Raw genomic sequence first — 18,968 nt, 5'->3', positions numbered from 1 at the left:
GAGCTGGGCCCTTTACCTCCCATCCTAATGACACAATATTGTGCGTCTGAAGAAGGAGCACTTGGGTTTGTAAACACGTGCTTTCAATAGACATTTTCTGTTTGGTTAAACTTTTAGTAGGTCAAATTCCAGAAGTTTTTTATATGTTTTGGGGATTCTGAACCATGCTCAGATTCTCCACAGGAGGTGTTTACTTAGGACATCTACCCTTCCTGTCCTCTTCACTCTTTGAGTTGTTCATTTCTTAATTTCTAATGGAAAAAAAAAAGGTAAGCATCATCCTATTTTTCAGTAAAACATGTAAATTTGAAAGCAGCATTAATCCATGAGTATGGGAACATGTGGAGTACAGGAACCAATATATCCAAGCAAACCATGGCTCTACCCTTGCGTGACTCTAGTTCAGTGACTTGTCAACTATAAAGACAGCGAGAACCCTGCTCCATAGTAAGTGACTGATGCTGATGCTGCCTGTACCATTCAGCCATTACCACTCACGTTCACTCTTATCAATCAGCCAGTACTTAACTCTGCTCACTAAGTTAGCAAAAGCTGAAGCTCAACCGGGAGCCTCAAAGGGGACGTTCAAAATCCCCCCTCACAGAGCTTCAGAGTGATATAACTTCAATAACATGGATATGGAAAATGATTCAGACCACTTAAATCCCCAGAGCATATTTTTAAAAAGTTTAAATACATGATTCTGATTTGAAAAATACAAGCAAATATGTATCGAGAACAGTTGACTACCAGTGAAGTACCAGTGACAACATTCTTGCTATTGTAGTTAAGCTCCATGCAAAAACTAAAGCCTACATATATTTTCTCATGTTTTACGTGTCTAGACCTACAGTCACTCACCACTGCTTTCCCGCCAGAGTGAAACAAACTTAAAGTGCCATTGCCAAATTGCATCTTGATGGTGATGCTAGCAATAGACGTCACTGTTGTAGTTTAGATGTGGGAAGTCCTTCATGGATTCCTGTGTTAATCCCCAACTGGTAGTGCTATTGAGACGTGAGTGGATCATGAATGTGCTAATCTCATCATACATGGATTGACCTATGGAAGATTTAACAGTGGAATGGCCTTCTAGGTGGTAGACCATAGGTGAATGATGTAAATCTCATCTTTGAAGGACATATCTTATCTCCAGATAGTCTCCCTATAACTCCCCAAGGCCACTGTGAGGTGAGCAGCTTTGTTGCAGTATCAATTTTCCATTATGATATTCCACCTTGCCAGAGGCCCAAAGTGTTGGGACCAAGTAGGCTTGGTGTAAACCTTGAGAGTGAGACCCAAAATAAACATATGTGCTTTAATTTTAAATTTTACCTGCCTTTATTATTTTGTGACAATGACAGATAAAAACTAACACAAACACAAGCCTTCATTTCAAATTTTAGTTACAAAAATTAATATCTCAGATGAGATATTTCACTCAAACTTATAAAACACAAGATAGAGTTATGTTTTACTTAAATATATTGTCTTTCACAAGTTCACATATTCATGGATAAATAGCTTTAAACTAGTCAGAATTAAGTTATTAATATGAATTTTGAATGCTACAATTGTTCACTGTAGACTTCAGGAACAATAATAAATAATAATAAAACAATAATAAAACAGAACCCAACATGGCTGATCTATTGCATTCATCTCAAGCAAAAACTACAATATTGACCTCACTATAAAATAGTCTTTAGAAAATGAATGAGTGATGGAATTATTTATTCACATCCCTTTCAGAAACCAATGCCAAAATGTAGATACATGTGAAAATATATCACCTGACAAAGTTTTAGCATTAACTCAGATGATGGAGGCTCAGCTCTTTTAAGACTTAAGTTTGGAATGTACTACTTTTGTCTACATATATTCCTTGCCTATTAAAGCTTTCTTCATGCACAGGCCATGTCTGGTCAACTTACATCAAAACTACTTCCTATTTCTGGAGAACATCTGCTAGCTTTTGAAGACTCGGGTCAAGCTCCTTTTCTCTGAGGCAGGAATGACTTCTCTTGTCTGCCATGTATCTTGTGTGACCTTCTTCTTGATTGGGTACTCGGAATGCTCTTCTACCACAGTAAAAGAGGTCTTGATTTTTTTTCTTACCTCTGTCTGCACACTAGATTCCATATAGAAAGAGTATGTAAAAATTAACTTTAAAATATGCAACTAGACATTCACACACTATGTTGATTAGTTTTCTTCCAACTCCTCATCCCAGACACCTAGTTTTGTGGTGGACAGAGGTTAAGACAGAGAGACACATGACCAAAGTGTAAATAAGTGACTATGGACTGCTCACCTATAAAGAAGACATCTGTATGCCACATCTGCATCTCACATCTGCTACCAAAGATGCAGTAATGTTGTGGAAGAGGGGATGGGAATCTAGAAAGGGCTCAAAATCGGGGGTGGCTTTTCCAAAACTGTCCTTAGGACATGACAGTCATTTGCATTCATGAACTTGCAATAGCCGTGGTTGGCTATTCAAGACCTTTAAAAACGCAATCTCCTCAGTCATTCCAGGATGGATGGACAGAGGGCTCACAAGGACCACACCCAGACAAGAAGCAATGGGTGGCTAATGATTGCTGACAGAAAGAATGTCAGTTTTCTTCAGGGGTAGGACCCCTGGTAGGTTCCTCATTATCCAGTGGACAGCAGTGCTAAACCCATGTATACACAGGTAACACCGATTGGTCTCAGTAGGCTGCACACACACATGTGAACTCTCATAAAGTAAGTAAAAATGTAAGTGAAATTAAGATTCCTCCTGCAACTCTTTGATATAGGTATGACTGTAATATACTTCTATTCACACTTTTTCTTTTGAAAAAGCTGTTAATATCTTTGCAGTATATAAACCAGGGGCTTAATAACTTTTTAGTTTTGGAATTATGAGTCTGTAGCAAGTGAAATAAAATATTTCAAAACATTGATAGCAAAAACATTAATGAAACTCTCTGAACTACTCAGAAGTATATACTCATATTTTATCTCATTGCCAATCCAGTTAAGATTAACGATCAATTACCGGTTGAGTACCAGCTGTATAGATCCAGAGGCACAATTGCTTTTCCTAGTAGAATTCATATGCTAGGGATGACATAAGACTAAAATCATGTGAACATTCTAGTTCAAAGAAATGTGGAAAGGCAGGTGTTGCAGAGCTTCTGAAGGGAGACGAATCACTCAGTGTTCACTTGGGTGAGTGCCTCATAGTGAAAGGGGAAATTTAACTAACCAGATTATATAGTTAAAATATGTATGACATAGCTGAAGGGCAATAATAGTAAAAGGCCACACAACCCCAAAGGCTCTATGTTTAGGCTCTCTCCCAAGTCTTTTGACTCTCTCTTAAATGTTTAATTATGTCCCCCCCCCCTTTTTTTACAGCAGATCTATTCTAAGGAAATCTGAACTCAGACTAATTATTAATATATATATATATATATATATATATATATAGCCATATTGACACATATAAATGCACATTTATAAACACACATATGCTTTTTTATATTTTGCATTTATTTATGCCTTTCCCATTGTTGTAGGTGCTGTGAGGGCCTAAGTGATGCCCTTTGCACATGCAAACACAAGATGTATAGTTTTCAAGTAAACTGTATGAGAACCATCTTCCTTTTTATTAAGTAGGGCTAAATCCAATATTACAGAATATTTTCCTGTTTTGTAACAGTTCCTCAAATTTTTTCTAATTCACAATCAAGGTATGGTAAGGAGTAGTGTCTACAGGAGAAGAGGTTGGTACCACATAGTTTTTTTCAAATGCATTTGGTAAAAATGATCTACAAATTGTCCGACTTAGCAAATGAGGGAAATTAATTCCTCAAATAAGCACAAGAAAGAAAAAGCATATGCAAAAGTGTTCTAGGTAGAAAAAACCCTGTAAGTACAAAAACCCCTAGGCTGGAACATGTTTAAGACTTGGGGCTGACAGGGAGGTGGCCAGGATGTTGGAAGCATCACTTAAAAGAAGAAGCTGAAAGGAGATGGAGACAAGATGGTACCCGGAGGATTGTAAACTGTAGTAAGTCTGGAGAGTTTGATTAAGCAAGAGCCACACTGGTGAATAGCTGATACCAAGGGCTGATATAATTAATTTATATTTGAAAATTGCTCTGGCTATTGTACAAGTGCACTGCAGAAGGAACAAAATGACAAGAGAGGCTAAGCACAACTTTGCTGATGTGGGTGAGAAAAGACACAATGATTTGCATTTTTCAGTGAGAACTGGGTTAATAAACAGGACTGAGAGCATTTGCTCATTGTAGAGGCTTGACAGAAAATGGCCCCCAAAGGGAATGGTACTATTCAGAAGTGTGGCCTTGTTGAAGTAGGCGGGGCCTCGTTGGAAGAAGTGTGTCACTGTGGGGCGGCCTTTGAGGTCTCTTTTACTCAAGCTTCTCTCAGTGTGACACTGAGTCCACTTCCTGTTGCCTGCAAGATATAGGACTCTCAGCTCCAGCAACACGTCTGCCTGCACATTGCCATGATCCTCATCATGATAATAATGGACTGAGCTTTTGAAGCTGGAAGCAAGCCACCCCAATTAAATGTTTTACTTTGTAAGAGTTGTCATGGTTCGTGGTGTTTTTTCACTACATTAAAAACCCAAACTAAGACACTAGTGAAGAAGATGCAGGAGAAATTAGGGCTAGCATGCATGTTTGGCCTAAACAACTGGGAATTATTCAATGACCTAGGAAAGACTCTGGGAAGAATTAATTGGAAGGTAGAACTGAGAGTTGTGTTCTCTATCTGTTAATATTAAAATATCTGTTAATGCTATGATGATCATATACAATGGATAATTTGTATGATTTGAAGGTGTCTTGAGAAGTTCATACACTGCAAATGAAGTCCACGGTGTGGTGATATTCGACCTTTAAGAGGTGGAGCCTCGTAGAAGAGGATTAGATTGTAGATACCATTCTATGGAAGGATTAATATAGATCTCTTGGGATTGGATTGTTTTCTCTTTAGGATAGGTTATCATCTCACAACCTGGTGCCTTCCTAAACATCCTTCGGATGAACCACTGGTGGGTCACTAGTGCTTACACCATGATGTCATGTACCTTGATGCCTTAAGTCAGAACTGAGCAGATGCTGGTACCAGGCTCTTCACCCGCAGAACTCTGGGCAGAATGAAATCTGTAATAACCCTTCAAAGAGGTTACTCCAAATAATAGCCAGACTTTATTAAAGCAATAGAAAGTAGACTAAGGCAGGAGATAGCATAGGGATGGCTTTTAAAGTGTCTAGGAAAAGAGGCACTCAGAGCAATAATGGGACAAGAGTGTCTTGGGGAACTCTGTTTTAAAGATTATAAAAGTGTTTGAAAAACCTCCATACTCCCTGCCCCCTCTTTCTCATTTGTTCCCATATCCTCACAGTTCAATCTTGAGAGTACATTACTGGAAAAGCAAAATGGCTTTTTCCTTGAAAAAAAAAGGAGACATCCTCGATGAAAATCAAAGGACGTTTCTAGGACTTGAATATCAAGGTAGGATAAGTAAGTCAGACGCTCCAAATTGCGTTTTAAAAAATTCTCTGATGGATTCAATACTCCACCACTCATCAGGCATGCATCTAAACCCATTACTGATCTCTCCCTTCCTATGCCTCCTCTCCTCCTCCTCTCTCTATCTCTGGTACGTGTGTGTGTGTGTGTGTGTGTGTGTGTGTGTATGCAGATGCATGTGTTTGAAGTTGTTTCTGGAGGCCAGAAGCCAAGCTTGGATGCCATTCCTCGGGAGCCATCATTTTGGTTGAGACCAAATTGTTCGTTGTGACTTGAAGTCACCAACTAGGTTAGGTGGGTGGCCAACAGGTTTTAGGAGGATCTTAAGATTTTTCTCAAGAGTTTCAAGAAAAACTTTAAAAGTTTTACAAGTTGCAAATTGCAGTAATGAGGGACTGAGCCAACTAATATATTGCTGACTTATTTAAGCAGTGGAAGGGCTCATGTAACAGGATAGCCTTTATATGCTAGCTTCCTGTTAAGCAAATAAGAGAACTATCCTTTTTAGTTGGCAAACAGGGAAAGACACTTTGAAAATCCCGTGCATTTTGTTGTAAAACAACTTTCTGAAAGATCTTCCTGCACACTGCTGCTTCAAACAAAAAAGAGGAAACACCTGCATGAGAAAAGCCTGTTAAAGAAGAAAATCAGTGGAAGTTTCTGAAGACAAAAAACCACGACAGAAGTCTCAGATTTGAATGCCAAGGAGAATTGTGGCATTGGCCATATTTTGGTTAACAGGTTGTTCAGGCTGTTTAAGTAGCATACTGGTTTAAATTTGAAAAATCATCCCGTAAGAGTGTCACTGAAAGGTTATACACTTAAATACTCATAATGACACCCTGGACACAGAAAGACAGAGAACGGTGTCGTTGTGTTTGTCCTGTCCTTGGTACATTTTCTGGTTGCTGGGGGCAGATACAATCCAGTAGGTATTTGCTGAGTGAAACAGGTTGGAATCCATCTAGCATTTCTTTTGCGAAACATATGGTCTATATACGTAGGGACACTATTTCCACTTTTCTTTTAAAAAACATTTTTGGTTTTTATAAATGTTGGTGCCAACTTTCTTCTTACAGCTGATTACGATTTCATTGTTCATTGTTGATTATAGTTTTCAACTCCTTTCCCAGAAGAAATGACGATCTTTTAGTATTTTCCTGTGAATTACTTTTTAATGGGATCACTATTGTCAAGTCTGTTTTGTTTTTAGTGACTTCTCATTTGCCTTTAGGTACTGAGGCTCGAATATATAAAGCCTCCCAATGCTAGGTAGATGCTTTATTGGTCTTCTCATTTTAATAATTTGAATGTTTTCTTTAAGAATTAGTTTTTTATAATAAGCTATGTGTATATGTAATCAGAAAATTCCAAAGGTATAACGAATAATTTTTTTTTTAAAAAGGTTATTGTACACATTGCTTCCTCTCTGGGAAAATCCTTATTAGCAATTACTTTTGTATGTATATTCTATGTATAAATATGCATGTTGCTTGTATTTATTTGCTTTTATGTAAGTTATTGAATATTATGCAAATTGCTAACATAATGCACTGTATATAATTTAATAACATATGGGTTTTTGTTCCATTTCAGTACATTTATTTCACTCATTTAGTTATTAAGTATTCATTCAATACATTAATCTTAGACATTCATTTTTAAAGCTGAACAGAATGCATTACAGATACTTTGAGATTCTTGTAGCCATTTTTTATTCCTGATGCTGTTTTTCTACTATAAACACTGGTGAAGTGGACTGTCACTTTACCTACAGGCACACCATAGGACAGATTCTTAGGAGCAAGTCTAGGAAACCACAAGGTTAAAGCATGAAAAAATCTGAAGATATTTTAGTATCGTTATCCAAGATAATGGAGCACTTCCAACTTAACAGCCTCATTTGGCTCTCAGAAAGCTTTGGCTCCTGTCAGAAGCCATCAGAGGTCACCAACACAACCGGCCTTTTGGTGACCAATCTGATTCGTGAAAGTGGTAGTTTTCAATGTTGTTATTCACCCCTCTTACTTTGTTTAATATGTAACATCATATGAGTGTATAATCAGTTTATTGGGATTATTTTCTCCACTTTGTGGCTTTAGATTCACGGCTAATGGTATTTGTTAGTAAACAATGCACCTCATCTTAATATAGTCCTTCACATCCATTTCAGTTTTCACCTTTATGCATTTCTTTTTCTAATTATTTTCCTTTTTGTTGAAAATAGATTCTTAGCAGGGTGGTGATGGTGCACACCTTTAATCCCAGAATTTGGGAGACTAAGGCAGGCTGATTTCTGTGAGTTCAGGGTTAGCCTGGTTTGCAGAGTTCCAGGTCAGGTTCCAAAGCTACACAGAGAAACCCTGACTCAAAGAAAAAAGAAAGAAAGAAAAAGAAAGAAAGGAAGAAAGAAAGAAAGAAAGAAAGAAAGAAAGAAAGAAAGAAAGAAAGGAAAAGAGATTCTTTTCTCACACAATATATCCTTGATTATGGTTTCCTGGACCTCGACCAGTTACTCCTTACCTCCTATCAGATCTGCTTCCTCTCTCTTTCTCATTAGAAAAGAACAGGGTCTAACAGATAACAACAAAACATAGCAACATAGAATATAAGATAAACTAAAACTATCACATAGAAGTTGGACAAGACAAACCAACAGAAGGGGAAGAGTCCAAGAGAAGACACAAAAGTTCAGAGACACACTCTTTCACACACCTGGAGATTTCATAAGAACACTACACTGGCAGTCACAATATCTACCTAAAGGACCTGGTGCAAGCCTGTGCCGACCCTGGGCATGCTGCCCCGTCTCTGGGACTTCATATGAGTTTTCCCATTTGATTTAGAGACCCTTGTTCTGGTGTCATCCATCTTCTCTGACTCTTATGCTCTTCCTGTCTCCTCTTCTCTGGGGTTTCTTTTATTTTCAATACCAGAATTTATTGAGTGATTGTTTTGGAAAACAGAGGATGAATCATGAATCCAACTATCATTTTTAGACATTTATTTCTCTTTCTCTGTGTGTAATATGTGCTTGAGAACATGAATGTGTACCATGTGAGTACAGGTGATCACCAAAACCAGAAGATAGTATCAGATCCCTGGAACTGGAGTTACAGGTGGTTGTAAGCTGTCTGGTGTGTGTGTGTGTGTGTGTGTGTGTGTTTAGAAATTAATCCAAGTCCTCTATAAGAACAGCAGGTAATCTGCTCCTGAGCCATTTCTCTAGCATCTCAACAGTCTTTAAACGGTAAGTATCCAGCTTTCCCAATATGTTTTACTACTCGATAAGATCATTAGTCTATCTTTTCATGCTTGAAAACACCACCTTTATCATCTAAATCACATAGCTATTTGTCATCTTAAAAATTTTAATAATACATATATAAAAATGTGTTAGGTGTTAGAATCTCTCATTTTAGAAATTTTCATCCTGTATTTGTATATTAAATTTTCTATATTACTTTTAGAATCAATGTTTTTATGATTTAAATTTTTATTTTTTGCAGAAATTTTTAGTATAAAAAGCTAAAAGCAAGATTTTTGATGATCTGTTTCAAGTCACAAATTATAATCTCTTAAAATAAAATCCCAAGAGTTCCACCTTGAAGTAGTTCTCCCTCCTCACTCCCTTTTCTCTCTGTTATGCATGTGCCTCTGATTCTACAGACATGAGCTCACATGAGTGGAGGTCAGAGGGCCATGTCAAGTGCCTTCTTCTATTCCTCTCCATATTGTTGTTATTTCTTTTGATGTAGGGTTTCTTTCAGAACTTGGAACTCACTCACTCATCAAGAGTAGCTGGCTAGGAGACACTGGAAATCATCCTAATTCTATGTCCCCAGTACTACGATCACAGATACATGTCATTATATCCAGCTTATCATGTGGGTTCCAGGGATCCAAAATTAATTCCTCTGTTTGACTGGCAAGCACTTTATTGCTCAAGCCATTTCCTCAGCCTTTAACACAACTGGTCTTTTGGTAACTAACCTGACTCATGAAACTGGTATTTTACAATGTTGCTCTCACCTCTCATATTTTGTTTAATACTTAACATCATATGAATGCTGTTTTCTCGTAGATATCTCAAGTTTTCCAACAATATTTTTAAGGGATTATCCTTTTTCTGTTGACATTATAAAAGAGATGTTTTCTCCTATTCTATCCTTTCAATTTTTTTACTGTGTGTATACACTTGTATATATTTATGTGCTATTGATTTACAAATATCAATTCATTCCTTGCCAAACTTTCTGAATGTTTTTGTTGCAAAGACATTTTTTTTCTGATGTAGTCTCTTGAATATACTTTTTATTTTTTACATTCATAGTAGAGAAAATGTTCATAACAAGCACTTAAGGGGATCTCTGGATAAGAAGTGAATAGGACACAACCAGTTCAATAGTCTTAACATAACAACGCATCAAGATTCCATCTACTGCATCATTCTAAACGAGGCTGGTGAGTATCATCAGCAGTGACCTGCCAGTGTCTGTCACGTGAAGAGTTTGTCTGTTGTAGTCAAAGAGCCAAGAAATAGTTACTGTACAATTTTCAAGGAATCCCAGGTTTCAGCTGAATTATTAGAGTGGGGAGAAGACAGCCCAAAGGAACGGCTGCCACCAGTACCAGACAGCTCCTGCCTGCTACTTTTCCCCGGATAAAGCTGTTGAACTCTTGGTCAAAATTACTTCGTAAAAGTCTATGCATGATCATGTGGCTGCCTTGTAAATGCCAATGTACGTGTGCATTTTCTGTATTCTAGTATGAGTTCCGGCCCTCCTGGGGGCATACCGTGTATGTTTCAAAGGCTTTTAGTCTTTCTTCAGAATATGCTCAATTAAATCTCAAATATTTTAGTGAATGTGTATATTTGGATGGATTAGAATATTTGACACCTGAGAACTCCTGTACTTCAGAAGTATTTCTTTAAAACCTTTAATACCAACAGCCAGTGGTGGCACACACCTTTAATCGCAGCACTCAGGAGGCAGAGGCAGGCGGATCTCTGTGAGTTTGAGGGTAAACTGGTCTACAAGGGCTAGTTCCAGGATAGGCACCAAAGCTGCACAGATAAACCGTGTCTTGAAAAACCAAAAACCAAACACACACACACACAAAAAAAAAACAAAAACAAAACAAAAAACAAAATAAAACAAAACAAAAACAAACCAACCAACCAACCAACCAACCAAAGAACCACCTTTAATGCCACATTCTGTTTATTGAATGGAAATACAAATGTTAAATTTTCTTGTTTGATAAAGCTACTCATGAAAATTCAAAGAACCATATAGGTCACCGAGAAGCAACTACTGAGCTTTTATCTTCATAAGATCAAGACTCTGTACTTGACAAACACACACACACACACACACACACACACACACACACACACACACACACTTCCATGGTTCATCCAGAAAAATGTCTCTAGATTCCAGTGCCACTTTGAATTTTCTCTTTCTTTCTTCTTTCTTCCTGGTTTAGTTTAGCTTAATTTGGAAAAAAAAAAAAGTCTATACATAACATAGATTAGGCTGGTCTAGAGTTTGCGATCCTTCTGCCTCAACCTTCTAACCACCCTGCCTAGTGTTCCCCAGTATTTTTAATAGCTTCCCTTTTCAGTTAGTACTGATTAAGTTCACCCCTTGCCTAAATCCACCTTTTACTGTGCAAATCTTTGCCTTTCCTTGGACTTTTTTTTTTTTTGACGTCTCCTAAGTTAGACAACCTGTAGCATCTGCTAAGCTTAAAAACTTTATGTTCATTTTCCTCCCAGGGCTAAGAACAATCTCATTACATATATCCTATTCTCAAGGTATCTAGCCACAACACAATTAGCTTCATAAAGGATGCCTACATTTGAATTTGATTTAGCATTTAGAGCTGAGCTATTAGATGTAGCAGGTGGTTTTGAAATAAAATATTTATTGAGAGAATGTCTGATTATTTTCTGTATATGAGTTTTACATGAAGAACATCTATTTTTACTGGGCGTCGATACATAGGCACAGATGTTCTGAAATGTCCATTTGATAGTTATGTAATACAGGGATTTACACTGTAAGGTCTCTCAATCTAAGATTGGCAACAAAGCATATTAGCGACAATGACCTAAGACAGAAGAGATTTATTGTTGTAGGGATTCCCATGGCAACATCCTTTCTTTTAAAACATTAAACATGTGATAAGGAATACATTTGACTTTGTCAATATTCACAGGCAGGGAGGGGAGCAGAGAAAAATGTAGAACTCAATAAAAATCAATAAAAAATATTCACAGTCATTTAAAAATTCGCTGTGCGAACCTTAAAATTTTAGGCTAAAAAAACTCCCACCTCAGTCTTGAGCAGTGTATTTTCAACCTTTGCATTTCTATGTTAAATAGCTACCCTTTGATCATATGGGCTTAGCTTTAAATAGCACATAAGTGATCGGAGGGAAAGGATGATGGGATTATCTCCACAGGCAAAGTGGGAGGCGTGACATCAGCCTTTAATTTCTGAATGAAATTAGCGAATTCAATCGAATGGCTTGCTCTCTCATAATGGTAAAATGAACAGAACAGTGGGGATTACAGAGCAATATTTATAGTTTAGTTTCATGCGAAAATCGTTTGTGCTGAGTCCCCAGGAGAGAACTTGTTTACATATCTTTTCATGATCTGATATCGAATATTAACTTAGAGAAAGTACTTAGTATACAAGCACATATCTTAGATCTGAAAGTTATCAGAAATTAACAGTGCACTTACAGGAGAAATCCAATGAAGTCAGTAAACAGGGTGAACTCATCACGTGTTATCAGCTCCTTAGCTAGAAAAAAATGCTTTTCGATGGTGGGAAGTGGCAATTTAGCCGTATTTATTCCTGAGAATAATGTTTCCCTGGCTTAACACCTAGTTCAGCCTTTTCTTTTATATTCTCTGTATTTAATACCAATAAAGCTTTTCATTTTATATGCACTTAAGCAGATCCTCTTATTATCAAGGGAATAATTTTAATTCAAAGACATTCAAAGGAATAGCACTAAAGGAAAAATACAGTGATTCGAGACCTCATGCCAAAGCTAAAATTGCCATTTGTGCTCACTAATAGTCAAACCATTGTTCAGAACAGTCCTTCACAGAAAAACATGTCCACCTACCACTGAGATCTCAGAGCCCAGAACACAATCTTGAGAAAGTAAATGGGGCTGAGATACATTTGCACATAAATGTACCTTTTCGTTTACCCCACGACAAGAAATGGAAAGAATGTATGGTATCATTCCTTGCCATAAATGGCAGCTTCAAGCAACCAAATCAGCAGACAACCTTTGTGCTTGGTTTCTTCTGGTGATGTGGTGAACTGGCCATAAGCAACTGAGTTATGGACCACTCCAAACCTTTCCAGCCTCAACACTCAAATTAGGTTAACAATCAGGTCATCCTGTTATGCAGTATTGCCAGTGGAGCAACAGGGAGAGAGAAGGAAAGGAATTGTAATACCTGCAGTCTCTGGGCTAGGATTAAGGACACTAATTTTCAATTAAAATCTTCATTTGTGGTGCATGTACTATGTGCTGAAGACAGAAAACTCTTGGCCTCTACTCTAAAAAAAATCAAGTTATAAAGATAATCAAATTCAAAAAGTGAACAATTTCAAAAATTTCCATGCTGGGATAGGTCATTTTGGCCACATTGATTTCAAAGAGAAAGATAACAGGGGCAGAGAGCAGAGTCAGACCAGATTAGTTGTTCTGAAAAATGGAAAAACTGGCAAAAGGCATTTCAGTCAGATGCCCAGCATGTGCAGAACCTGGTATACACTCTAGATTGGCATACCCTGGTGATATTTAACCATGCTGCATGACAAATCTGTCAAGACAGAACACTATGAAATTTTTTTGCTAAAGAAAAACTCTCTTAAAGGAAGAAGTTGGTTTTGGATGCAGTGCACTATCAGGCAACATGTGAGACTTATGTAGCTATAATTATTTCTTGTACAAGTCTCCAAATGTCAGAGCATTTTCAGTTTGCACTCACACGCAACTCAGTAACTGTAGAAAAAGGTGGCATTTGTAAAGAAATAAAAATAGGTTATGTTTAAAATCGTTTCTAGGATTGGGAACACAGCTGAGTCGGGAAAGTACCTGGTTTGTGGGCAGAAGGACCTGAGTCTGGAACCCTAGAACCCACGCTCACAAACAAGCCTGTGTGTGTGTAGCTGTAGCCCCAGCACAGAAGATTGAAGGTCAGAAACAGAAGGAATCTTAAAGTTCATTTGCTGTGCAGCCTAGCCAAACTGGTGATCTCCATGCTTAGTGAGAGACCCTGTCTCAAAGCATAAGGTGGAGAGGAGATGAGGAAGACACTTATATCAACCTCTAGTCTTCACATGCACATAGAGACATGTCCTGAACACACACACCCATCATTTGTATATTTACACACACCATACACATAGGGACATGCCCTGAACACACACACCCATCATGTATACACTTATACATACCATACACATAGAGACATGCCCTGAACACATACACCTACCATGTACACACTTACACACACCATACACATAGAGACATACCCTGAACACACACACCCATCATGTGTACACTTATACATACCATACACATAGAGACATGCCCTGAACACATACACCCATCATACACACACTTATACACTGCATACACAAAGAGACATGCATGGAACACACACACCCATCATGCACATACTTATACACACCACACACATAGAGACATGCATAGAACATATACACCCACCATGTGCACACTTACACATACCATGCACATAGATATGTCCTGAACACATACACCATCACGTGCACACTTACACACAGCATACACAGAGACATGCATGGAACACATACACCCACCATGCACACACTTATACGCACACTTAAATAAGTAAAGGTAGAAAAATATGGATATTCATTAATAGATAGATGTGCTTATACTTAAATTATTAAGTTTTTGTTAATAATTGTCTAAAATAAATCCATATCATAAAAGAGGTATATCAAGAAAATTCCAACGTTGACATATTCAATTTTTCTGACTAGGCCTTAAGGGATTCTTTCACAAGAGTAATTAGTAAAAACCATCAGGTTCCTCAAAAATAACAACAACAATAAAAAACAGACCTATCATGTGATCCAGTTCCAAAGCTCATGATGTTTGGTCAAAGGATTCCAACTCAACACATCAGAGATACTTGCACATACATCATCACATAATGAAGCACTGTTCAAAGTAACAAGTTAGGGACTCTACATATGGGTTTACCAAGAGACAAATGGATAAAGAAAATTATACATAGGAGCAAAGTCATGTCATTTGCAGAAACACGAGTAGAACTGGAAATAGCCAAGCATCCTGTTTTCTTTCATTTTTTTGTCCTAGGCTTTATGTAGACACATAAAGTCACACACACACACACACACACACACACACACACGAAAGTAGAAACAAAACTGTCGATGAGAGCAAAGAAGACAAATCTAAGGGGTAAGGAAGGAAATGGGGTTTGCCTATACATGAAAATGGTCTTATTTAACCTGCCATAACCAAATGAGGAGCATAACTTCTTATAAAGCTTAAACACTGTTTAGACTGGGCCACACTGACCAATGATCTTGATGTGCATTTAATGACAGACTTCTTTGGTTTATTTATACAAAGGAATTCCTAGGAAAGCCACTAGAGGGCTTTCATTATTAATCTTTCCTTGGAACACCCCCTACACACTCAGATTTTCTGTCTTTAATTTTTGATTTCTTGGCAAACCTAAATAGATCTGCTTACTCATTACTTTCTACAGAAGCTTACCCACTACTGACACCAGATACCCCAGATGCCTTCAACAACTAAACCTCCAACCATAAGATAAGAGGAATTTTTCATGTTGACGAAGGCATTTTTACATTTCATTAGAAATGCACAGTGGGCTCCCAGAAGGTTCCTAATCTGCAGAACAACCCACGAATAGTTTACAAATGGGAGAGGTTGCTGTGTGAATCATCTTTGCCAGAAGAGGCAAAACATCCCAGAGAAAGGGAAGCATTCCATGTGCAAGGAGTTCCCTGTCTAGTCCTCGACCACATAGATGTCTGATGGTGTCACTGTTCTAACTAATTGGCTATATTCAATTATGTATATTTAATATGTTTCCAACACAGAACTCAACTCCATTTTTTCCTCCAAGTCATGTCTAACTGGGCTCTGCTCTCATTCAATTTGTTTTTTTTATAGCAGCAAGAATGAGTTCCAAAAGGTGATGAATAAGCCTGGTGGTGGTGGCGTGCGTCTTTAATCCCAGCACTCAGGAGGCAGAGGCAGGAAGATCTCTGAGTTCAAGGCCAGCCTGGTCTATGGAGTGAGTTCCAGGACAGCCAGAGTTATACAGAGGAACCATGAGTAGAAACAAACAAATAAGCCAACAAGATGGATCTTGTCATATCCATCCCATGCTTAAAATTTTTACAATATTTCTCCCCAAGTTTACATAATTCTAAACTTTTAATCTCTTAAATATTACTAAAAGAGCAAAGCATTATCTGGCTTCTACTTACCCCAGCCATATGAACTCATACTATTGTGTGTCTTACTACTTGACCACTAGACTATATGAAGATCTTTCCTAGATTTCTGTTGCCATGTTTCCATTTGCACCTGAAAAGCTCTCCTACCTTCCTATATGGCTATTTTAGCTTAAAATTTAATAGTTACTTTGGGTAGTTTTTGTTTCCTTTGGCATATTATCTAATCCGTTCTCCCTCAATATCTTACATTCATTCTTAGTTTTCCCAGTTTATAATATTGATGATTTCCTTATCTGACTATAATTTTCTTGAGAGCAATAGATACCTCTTTGTGAATCCCTGTTTTTCTTTGTCATATCATAGGAAATATTTAATAAGCATTTGTTAAATCTCTGAAGGGCCAAGTTGCTATGTAGCAAGATAGCCATATGTTAAATACACTTTGTTGAATACATCTAACTGACTAGGATATTGATGCTTATTGTCAGACAACTCTCTGGACAAAGAGAACCAGATAGGGAAACATATGCACATGGAATGGTGGAGTGTTTCCAGTTTTCTGGAGTGTTTTGCCTCTTCTGGCTAAGAAATCACACAGCCACCCACCTCTCCATTTTAACTCATGGCTCAAGTTCTATCCCAGAACCAATATCATTTTGCCTTGAAAACACCATTAAATAAGCTGACTTTAGAGTCATCTTTTCTATTAGAACTTTTGAGGAAAGAGACTGAATTATCTTTATCCTTAATGTTACATTCGAGTTTTCATGATACAAATTAGCCATGATGGAAACGTCTTTTAGAAAGGCTGGCATTCTAAAATGAAGACTTGCACCATACTGAACTAAAGTGAAGAAGGCAGCATCTCTACAGATTCGGTATAGGGTCGAATTATCTGTTACTCTAATTCTAGACTTCAAGAAATTCAGATACTGGGAAAGGCATCTGGAATTCAAATAACATCTTTCTTTCCTTGTTAATCAACAGGTGTTGACAAGGCACAAATCCCTATCAGACCTGTACAGAAAGATCCCAGTACAAAAAGTACCACTGACTCAGCCCACTCCCCAGTCGGCTCCATACAGCCAGCTTTCTGGACAGGAAGTGGTTCCCAGGATTTCCTTGGCACAGGAGACCATCTCCATATACTGCGCATGTTCCTTGGGCTACTTCCCGCCTACCAGGTTAATTAGCCTTCACCGCTTGCTTCCCTCCTCCGGGTCACAAGGCTTTTGTGTCCCGTGACAGACTCAGAGAAGAAAATGGTTCAGCATGAAGTAAAAGAGCTGGAGGGGGTCCAATGTCAGAATAAAGATCCAACAGACGTGTTCCTAGGAAAATGAAGGCGATCGGGGCAGCGGCTCCCTGCAGCCGTTAAGTGTTTTGCTGAGCAGCTGGAGGTCATCTACTGACTCAGAGCAGGAATCCAGGAAAAGAATGGCAATATTTTCCTGAGGGCTTAAATTAGCCTCTGCTTAGGAAACCGGTGAATAATTGCTTTTAGCTGACTTGTATAAATAGACACATATTATTTATATAGACAATATATATTTTTTAATAGAATTAAATCAATGTTCCATTTGTTTGGCTTTAAAAGGCAAAGTTCTACTGTGGTTTTAGTAAATGGATAGGGTAGACCTCTATTCATACTTGAGTTCTAACTCACCTGCACTTAAGTCATGAGAAGCGTCTAAGTTATTTTCATTACATTGCCAAAATCCTGCTACCATATTTAGTAAAAAAAAAAAAATACTTCAAATAATCTGCATGCCTAGCTAATATTTCCTATGTTTGCACCGGGATTTATTCTAAATATGTGAACTATCTCAATAAATTATCGCAACTTCTCCAAGAACAAGTCTTGCTTTCAACTGTATTCTGTAGAAAATCAAGGCCAAGGGATTGAAACCTTTCTATCCCAAGTCAAACAACTTGTGAAGGCAGAGAGGGCTTCAACCTACACGCTCTGGTCTTTGGTCTATGCTTCTTCTTACTATGTGCAAGTTCTTTAGAAAATGTTTCCTTTCATTAATGACATAGATTTTTTTTTTTTTTAAGTTTTTCGAGACATGGTTTCTCTGTGGTTTTGGAGCCTGTTCTGGAACTAGCTCTTGTAGACCAGGCTGGTCTCGAACTCACAGAGATCCACCTGCCTCTGCCTCCCAAGTGCTGGGATTAAAGGCGAATGACATAGATTTAATGAAGGTAATCACACCAGTAAATGACTGAACTAAGCTCTTGATGAGTTTGCCTGGTTCTTGTGTCCAAGACAGCAAATACCACTTAATACTGTTCCCCAGAGAAGATCACATGCTTATTTTTTCAATCACATATTTAGCATTAGATATTAAATACTTTATTAAGAGTCTAATGACTACCCGGTGATAATCTAAAATATTATTTTAATTGTGTTAAGATCATTATTAAAATTTTCTGAACCATCTGAAATACTATTCAAGTAGTGTTAATGTCAGTGTTCTAAATGAAATTCATATAACCATTCAATCTCAATGCTTACCAGCTTCTTGGTGCAAGCACAAGAATACCTAGACATCTATAAACATTAAAAATAAACAAGCTTAACTTTTTTTGTTCCAACCTAAGAGCAATACAACACATATTGGCTACAATACCTAATACAAAATCAAAAGAAATTGCATTATGAAATATAATTTAGTCTCAGTAAAGAAGGTTGTTTTAAGATTTAGGTTTTTTTATATGTATGTGTCTGTGTGAGTGAATGGCATATGTGTGCAGGTGTGCACGGAGGCCAGAAGAGTGTGTGAGAACCCTTGGAGCCAGAGAAATCCATGGTTGCGAGCCATCTGATAAGGGTACTGGGAACTGAACTCACCA

The 18,968-nt window shown here is 37.7% G+C and overlaps 1 protein-coding gene across 19 annotated transcripts in view; it reads right to left on the bottom strand.

The window, feature by feature from the left end:
- Nucleotides 1–18,968, bottom strand: part of Dlg2 (discs large MAGUK scaffold protein 2) — a 1,644,347-nt gene that overhangs the window by 433,105 nt on the left and 1,192,274 nt on the right. The window lies entirely within an intron of this gene.

Source organism: Chionomys nivalis, chromosome 23 (assembly GCF_950005125.1).
Source record: "Chionomys nivalis chromosome 23, mChiNiv1.1, whole genome shotgun sequence".
Lineage (NCBI taxonomy): Eukaryota > Metazoa > Chordata > Mammalia > Rodentia > Cricetidae > Chionomys > Chionomys nivalis.
This window is presented reverse-complemented; position numbering and strand designations above follow the sequence as displayed.